Source organism: Hypanus sabinus, chromosome 8 (genome assembly GCF_030144855.1).
Source record: "Hypanus sabinus isolate sHypSab1 chromosome 8, sHypSab1.hap1, whole genome shotgun sequence".
Taxonomy (NCBI): Eukaryota; Metazoa; Chordata; class Chondrichthyes; order Myliobatiformes; family Dasyatidae; genus Hypanus; species Hypanus sabinus.
In genome coordinates, this window is record NC_082713.1 from 80,199,396 (window position 1) to 80,208,078 (window position 8,683).

Below are 8,683 nucleotides of genomic sequence, written 5' to 3' on the forward strand. Positions count from 1 at the left end.
AGCTTCATGCCAGCATGCAGGTGCAGCCTATTATAGTGATAAAGACTGTTGTGAGTGTTTATGGTGAGAAACACTTTTACTCATCTTCAATCTCCATCCACAGCTGAGCCCACTTTGCTGAAGTGTTTTCCTCCAGATATCTGCAGGCTTCAGTTCAGTACTTGTGGGATGACAAACAGCTGAGCCAATCTCTATTTTACTTAAGATTCCTCTCATGAGGTCCGGCGGCCCTGACCTCACACATCATGAAGGCCCTAGAGAGACTGCTCCTGGCTCACCCCCGACCCCCAGTCAGATCACACCTCGAACCCCTGCAGTTTGTCTACCAGGAGTGCAGGAGTGTATTGGAGTCAATGATGTTGTCATCTACCTGCTAAACAGAGCCTACTCCCAGGGCAGCACTGTACAGGTCATGTTTTATTCATTTCTCAAGTGCCATACAGCGCTCATTGCTGGGAGAAAAGCTATCACTATGAACGTAGGAGGAGACAATGATGCCTAATGGCGACTCATTTGCTTACATCTTCGGAAACAGCTCTATTTCCATCTTTAATATCTTTATTTTTCCCTTTCAGGGTTCCCTTGAAGACCTTGACCTGAGTTACACTCTGACTTTGGGTCTTTGTAGGAATGGGACCCATTCTCAAGGTTTCAGGACTGGTCGTTGTTCGGCATGCCAAGGGTTCGGCCTGAGAGTCCGGCTCGGATTTGGAAGCCTAAGATCTCGGGGCTCTGGAGATGGGTGAATCGAGGGTCAGTGTCACGGCAGGAGACCCATGTGTCGTCAGGGGAGCTGGAAAATCTTCTGCTGTGTGCCCAAAGACCCAGGATCTTTGAGATCTTTGAGAAAAGAGCTTGGAAAAGCAATGTAAGCAATGTTCCTGCATCATGTTCACAATGCCAGCAACGCTCATTTCAGTTGTTTGCTTAGAGAATTTAAACTTCGAAGCAAACTGTATGATTTTCCAGTTATTGCACTCAGTAATACTTGTACTTGCTTTTCATCGGCTCTTTCATTTGCTTCAAAATACTGCTCAATTTGTTTAGTATGCATCATTCAGTTATCTGTTGTGCAATTGAACACACCTATCTTTCCAATGTACCCAGCCATTTCTGCTTTATTTAGTTGTTCAGTTACTTATTCATTATTACTATCATTATTATTATTGTCATCCGGTATTCACTATTTGTGAATCCATGGAATTTGTTATTTTTTGCCTTTTTCAACTCAAATGTCTCTCTCTCTCTCTCTCTCTCTCTCTCTCTCTCTCCATAAGATACGCGTCTGGCGCTTTTTAAAAAACTCAACCGCCTTGCTTTTCTTCTGAAGAAAAATAGTGCTGCACTTTAACAGGTAGGTAGTTGTCTCTGGTTCGTTTTCAAAGTTCCTTGTCACCACGTTTATGTTTTTTTTGTAACCTCTGAAACTAATAGAACAAAAAACAGATGCCTGGGAACTTGAGTACTTGTTTTGTTTTAGTCAGAGGCTCACATATGATGTGGTGACATAATGACGTATGTTATTCACATACTTTTAAATATAACCCATAATGAATTATGTGCACAACAAAGAATACTTAATCAAACAATATATTTACATAATTTAGGGAATATTTATATAGGAAACTGCAGCTGGATAAAGTATGGATCACTCAGGAGGCTGAGGAGTTGATAAACAGGAGTTACAGGGAGACAGTCATACCTAAGCTGCAGAATCAGGTAGCTGGGTCTCCATCACTAAAGCGAAGGGGAACTTCTGTGGCTGTCTGTCTCAATAACAAGTATGCCACTTTGAATACAGTTAGGGAGGTGGGGGAATGATCTACTAGGCAAAAGCTACAGTGGCCAATTCTCTGATAGTAAATCTGGTTCTGTGGCTTACAGGTTAAGGGGGAAGAAGAGCAAAGTGATAGTGTTGGGGGATTCATAGAGGCTTTGAACTTGGTCAGATTTCTTGTTAAGCAGACTTTTCAGATATTGTGACCACAGCTGACCTTTGCATATCCATGGACAAGTATAGTAGCAGATGATATTGAAAAACATTTATTTGGTTTTAAAAAGCTTAAAAAGGGAGTTAAAGGAGCTTGAAGGAGATAGGATAAGGCCTTGGACATGAGGATTAAGGAAAATCCCAAACATTCTACAGGTACATGAAGAACAAGAAGATGACATGACTGAGGTGAGTCACTCAGAAAAATCTGGTGAAGACGGTGGGGAAATGTGGGTAGATACAGAGGAGATAAGGGAGATGCAGTACTTAATGAGTTCTTTATTTCAGTATTCACCAGTGAGAGGGACTTTTTCAAATGTGAGGTCCGTGTAGAACAGGCTGAGATTAAGAAAGTGGTAGTGTTGGAGCTTCTAAAAGCATTAGGGCATAAGTCCCAGGAGCTGGACAGGATATGCTACAGGTCACTACATAAGCAAGGGAAGAGTTGACAATGTCCCTGGCCACAGGAATGGAACCATGGGATTGGATATACCTTGTTTGAGAAAGGTAATTACAGATCAGTGTGCCTTACATCAGTAGTGGGAAAGCCATTTGAAGAGGGTTCTTAGCGACAGGATTTACAAGTGCTTGAAGAAGCATAATCTTCTTAGGGATAATAAGAATGTATATGAGGGCAGGTCATGCCTCAAGGCTAAGTTTTTAGAGGAGGTGACAAAATAAATTGATGGTACATCAGAGGATGTAGGGTGTATGAGTGTTAATAATGCTCCCCATAGAGGGCTCATCCATAGGTCATGAAACATGGGGGTCATGGAAATTTAGTTCATGGATTCTGAATTGACTTGTCCATGGAAAGTAAAGGATGGTGATAGAGTGTTTTCTCCCTGGAGGTCACTAGCAAGTGATATTTTGGAAGTATCTGTCTGGGGAAATCTGGACTGTGATTTATAACTTACTTGGATGAGAAAGTGAAGGGCTAGTCCAGGTGAATTGTAAAATGATACACTTTAGAAGATTGAACTTTAAGTTGAGGTTAATTGCTGGATTCTTTGTAGTGTTGAAGAATGGAAAGATCATGGGGTCCAAGTCTATAGATCCCTCAAATTTGGCACACAAGTTGATAGAGTGATTAATGTGTACTGCATGTTGGCAATCAGTCAAGGCACTGAGTTCAAGAGTCAAGAGGTAATGTTGCAGCTCTATAAAATTCTGGTTACACCACATATGGAACGTTGTGATCTGTTCTGGTCACCTCATTATAGGAAGGATGTGGAAGTTTTAGAAGGTACAGAATAGATTTATCAGAATGCTGTCTGGTTAGAAAGCAAGTCAGATGAACAAATGTTGAGTGAACTAGGGCTTTTCTCTTTGGTGTGACAGAGAAGAGGCGACTTGATAAAAGTGTATAAGATTGAAAAGCATAGATCAAGTAGACAGACTGCAATGTTTTCCCAGTGCAGTCAGGGCTACACTATTTAAGATGAGCGGAGGAAAGATGTAAGAAGTAAACTTTTTGAGTGGCAGTTGTCTGAAATGCACTGCAGAGGTTGGTGGTACAGGCTGATGCAATAAGGACATTGAAGAGATTCTTAGAAAAATTAAGGGTATGGCTGTGTAGGATGGAAGGGTTTCATTAATCATGGAGTAGATCAATATAGATTGGCACAGCATCATGGGTTATAGGGCCTGTAATATGCTGTACTGTTCTATGTTCGGTAGTTATTCCTGTACCATCGGACAGGAGGTACAGAAGCCTGAATTTCTACAACACTAGGTTCAGCAACTGAACACTCAGACCAAACTGCCCACAATACTCCACGTGTGGCCCAACCCAACCAAAGTTATGTTGCTGAATATACCTAAAAAACAGATAAACAGATTCCTAGACATAAAAGTCATCAGGAGATATGAGGAGAGAATAAGAATGTTGCTGAGGCAGAGGATAAATCTTGAAGGTCAGAGTGGCCCCCTCTTGTTTCAACTTGTTTCTTTGTTACTACGACTTGATAAAAGGTGGTACAAAGGATGGACTCCCATAGTCCCAAGGGTATCAGCTCTCTTCCTCCAGCATTCTCAGTACCAATGTAGTGTATTTGGGGTGATAATTTTGGAAGAAAGATCTGACGTCTATATTGTTTTCTACTCGCAGAGCTTCATGTACCAGTAACAAACAATCTGCTGGAGGAACTCAGTGCATTGAGCAACATCAATGCTAGGATATGAAATGCAATGCACACAAAATGTTGGAGGAGCTCAGCAGGCCAGGCTGGAAAGGTGTAAACAGTTACTGTTTTGGGCTGAGATCCTTCAACAGGACTGGAAAGGAAGGGGAGAAGTTGGAATTAGAAGGTGGGGAGAGAAGGAAGAAGTACAAGCTGGCAAATGATAGGTGAAACTGGGAGACAGGGAAGGGGTGAAGTAGAGAGCTGTGAATTTGATTGGTGAAAGGGATAAAGGGCTGGTGACCATGGAAGAAAGGGAAGGGGGAGGAGCACAGAATGGAGATGATGGGCAGATAAGAAGAGAAGGTGAGAGAAGGAAACAGGAATGAGGAATGGGGAATGGTGAAGAAAAGGAGGAAGGGGCCATCACCAAAAGTTCTAGAAATCGGTGTTCATGCCATCAGGTTGGAGTCTACCCAGATGGAATATAAGGAGTTGCTTTGCCAACCAGAGTGTGGCTTCATCGCGCAGAAGAGGAGGCCATGGACTGACATGTCACAGTGGGAATGGGAAGTAGAATTGAAATGGGTGGCCAGCAGGAGATCCTGCCTTTTCTGGCAGACAAAGTGAAAGTGCTCAATGAAGCAATCTCTCAATCTACGTCAGGTCTCAGCATTATGCAGGGAGCCACATCAGAAGCACCGGATACAGAAGATGACCCCAACAGATGATCCCGGGAGGATATGAATTATTGACTTTCGAAGAACTTTCAACAGCTCTGCATTTGGTGGACCTGGGAGCAGATAGATCTGGGTGTTCTGCAAAAGGTTAGCATTCATCTGCAGCAAGTGAATAGCAAAATGGCAAAGTTGTTTATTGCAATGGGTACTAAACATAAAAGTAAGAGAAATCTTTTATTTTTTTCTGCCCATTATAAGCTGGAGTGCAGTTTACAATGTTGGTCTCCATATTTAAAGAAAGAATGTTAATGCTTTGGAAGAACATTAACATTAACATTAAGAGAAGGTTTACAAAACTGATGTCTGGAATGGACAGATTGTCTTCCGAAGAGAAGCCTACATGCTAGGCTTGTATCCAGGAGAGTATAGAAGGGTGAGAGGGAACCTAACTGAAACATCACAAATTTTTTAATAAATTTTTTTATTGAATTTTCAAATGGTTACAAAAGGAAAAAAAATGTATCAACCCTTCCCCCCTCCCCCTAACATATCCCTGTAGAAAGAGAAAAAAAAGAAAGAAAGAAAGAATGCCTGGATATTGGAAGATCCCCACACGCTCCTTGGAGTTCATAATAGCTTTAGTATATATATTTATTTCCTTCCCCAAGTAACCAATAATTTTATCTTCGGAGCACCTATATATTTAATCCTATCTTTTGTAAATAAGGGTGCCTAATTTTCAGAAATATTTAATATTTATCTCTTAAATTATTAGTAATTTTTTCAAGAGGAATGCAGCTAAATGCTATATCTATTTTCATTTTCTTAATGTATGTTAAAATTCTTTTTCTTTTCACCGGTCCATTAAGCCCATTAACATTAAAACTTCAAAAATTCAATAAATTAGTCATTATTTTTAACAGGGTTACTCCAGTCTATAGTAATACCTAACTTTTCAACTTTAGTAGTACCTTGGGGAATCTTTTTAAAATTCTCTGTGTTGCTATGTGTCTCCCCCACCCCCCCCCCCATTGTCCAGGCAAAGAAAAATAGATTATAAAGAAAAAAATAACAAAATACCCCCCTACTAAAGTTGTGAATTTCAAAAAAACACAACATTACCCCCCCTTCCGTTGTACGGGTTATGGCAATCGCCATCATTACACATGTGAATCCCATAGCAATCAATCCGAAGTTCCCCCAGCTCCCCGGTAGCATAAAAAAGTATTTATAAGAGAAGAAAAAATAATATCACTGCTCTCGATTAATATTTCTCAAATTTTTACCTTTCTCCCCCTGTATCATATAATTAAAAATATATTTAAATATTCTTCTGTCCTTAAACATCCATCAACTCACTTCACTGTCCCTGTCTTCATCTTTAATCCGTTTCACTTTTAAATCTTTGGCTGTGGTTAGTGAATATTTGGGAGTTCTTGTGCAAATTCATCTGCATCCTGATAATCAGTAAAAGATCTTCTTTTTCCATCATCTAAAAAAATTATCAGAGTTGCCGGGTGGCACAATATAAATTTATAACCCTTTTCCCATAAAACTTTTCTCGCTGGGTTAAATTCCTTCTTTCTCTTCAAAAGGTCATAACTTATATCAGGATAGAAAAGAACAGTTTTCCCTTCTATCATCAATGGCCCATTTCTCTTTCTGGCACGTTGGGCAGCTGCCTTCAGGATCTTTTCATTATCTTGATATCTTAAGCATTTTATCAAGATTGTTCGTGGGTTTTGATCAACTTGAGGTCTTGATCTTAAGGCTCTGTGAGCCCTTTCAATTTCAATTAACTGGGTTCCTTCTTCCATTTCCAAAATTTCCAGTATCCATTTTTGAAAAAAAATTATTGGATCCTCTCCCTCTATACCTTCCTTAAGTCCAACAATCTTAATATTATTTCATCTGCTAAAATTTTCAAGTACATCCACTTTTTCCAACAACCGTTTTCTTTCTGATGTCCAGGCAAGGATATTATCTTCCATTTTTATCCACTGTATCAATGGTGTCTCCCATTGTTTCTTCCAAGTTTTTAATTTTCTTGTCCATTTTGTCCTGTCTTTTCATCATTTTATCAAACATAATCTTCATATTTTGAATATCTTTTTATTACTTTTAATGCTTTTAATTCATGCATTATTTGCACCAAGGATTTTTTTATCTCTCCAATATCACCTCCAACCTCTTCCTGTTGCTCTTCCTTGTTTGTCTCTTCATCTTCGTCTGATTTATCCAGAGAATCTGATTCCACCTCATATTCACTTTCACTTTCAGTTCCGATCATAGCTGGGATTTGTAGTTTGGGTTGCTCGTGTTTGTGCATGTCCCTTCCTTCATGCATGCGCAATTCCTGTTGCTCTTTTTTTTTGGAAATGGTTGATGATGCCGCAGTTTCCTGTTCTGTATTGCCGGAGGTAAATTGCACTTGAGCCCGAGGCTCTTTCATGGCAGCCGGCCTTGATTCTTTTCCAACTAGTGTTGTCTTCAAAGTAGTAGTTTTGTTCTGCTTCTGTTTAGGAGACATATCTTAAGACAAACCTGAGTAGTTTATAAGTAATTTTTAAAAAGTATTTACTAACTTTTCTTCACTTAAACATTATTTTACTGTTTTTTTACGGGAGAGCTGGATTTCCACATCTCGATCCTACGTCATCACGTGACGTCCCCCAAACATAACAAATCTTGAGTGTTCAAGGTTTCAAAGGTACATTTAATGTCAGAGAAATGTATACGATATACATCCTGAAATGCTTTTTCTTTGCAACCATCCATGAAAACAGAGGAGTGCCCCGAAGAATGAATGACAATTAAATGTCAGAATCCCAAAGTCCACCCAGCTCCCTCTCCCTCCCGCATGTAAGCGGCAGCAAGCAATGATCCCCTTCCCCCCACCGGCAAAAAAAGCATCAGCACCTGCCACCGAGCTCTCAAGCATGCAGCAAAAGCAACAGCAAAGACACAGACTTGCAGTAGTCCAAAGACTACGTGTTCACCTGGTATTAGACATACGATAGGTTCTCTCTCTCAATAAGGGAGAAAAAGGTGTCTCCATTTTACAGCAAGAGGGAAGACATAACAAACAATTCACTGGTTTACAATGTTAAAAGTCAGTTGCGTCGCTTTTTCTGAGTTCTATGCCCAACGATCTCAGGTCTCTGCCCACAGCCAAAGATTTTCCAGCTCCCATGACACACCGTTCTGGGACACTGACCTTTGATCTGCCCGTCTCCAGAGACCCTGGGATCCGAGGCCTACAAAGATGAGCCATACTCTTAGGCCGCACCCGGGGCATGTCGGATAGCGGCCAGTCATGACAACCCAAGACCGCGTCCCATTCCCGCAAAGAACCAAAGTCAGTGTGACCAGGTCAGGATCTTCAAAAGAACCCTGAAAGAGAAAAGCAGAGATATTAAAGATGGAAATATAACTGTTTCCGAAGATACAAGCAAAGCAGTCACCATTTATCTCCATCTTGACTAAGCTCCGCCCTTCAAACTAAGTTCCTGATGTAGAAAGATATTTCCTATTATGAGAGAATCTAGAAAAGGGTTTGGGGTTGGTGTGTGGTGTGGTGGGCGGCATTGAGGGACAACTGTGTAAAAGAAACACTGAGTTGTCCAATACATCAGCTGTGAGGTAGAACAATTTCTCCCACCTGGCATTGAGTCTTTTGAATGCTTGTCCTCAAAACGGCAGAGTATTTAATTATCTTTAAAGCAAAGATCAGATACTTGATATACAACAAGCAAAGACAGATGGTACTGTAGCGATGTGGTTACAGATCAGATCAGACATAATCATACATTGGTCTACTTCTACTCCTAATTTGATTGATCTTGTTTGCCTTCATGAAATGAGGGAGGCAACTCCCTGATTCTTTGCAG

General features: G+C 40.5%; 1 long non-coding RNA gene across 1 annotated transcript; it reads left to right on the forward strand.

Moving 5' to 3' along the window:
* The first annotated feature begins 648 nt into the window (after positions 1 to 648).
* LOC132398263 (uncharacterized) lies at positions 649 to 5,473 on the forward strand. Its single transcript, XR_009513598.1, has 3 exons — positions 649 to 868; positions 1,278 to 1,354; positions 4,780 to 5,473. It is a non-coding gene; the product is annotated as an uncharacterized LOC132398263 (long non-coding RNA).
* Positions 5,474 to 8,683: the final 3,210 nt, after the last annotated feature.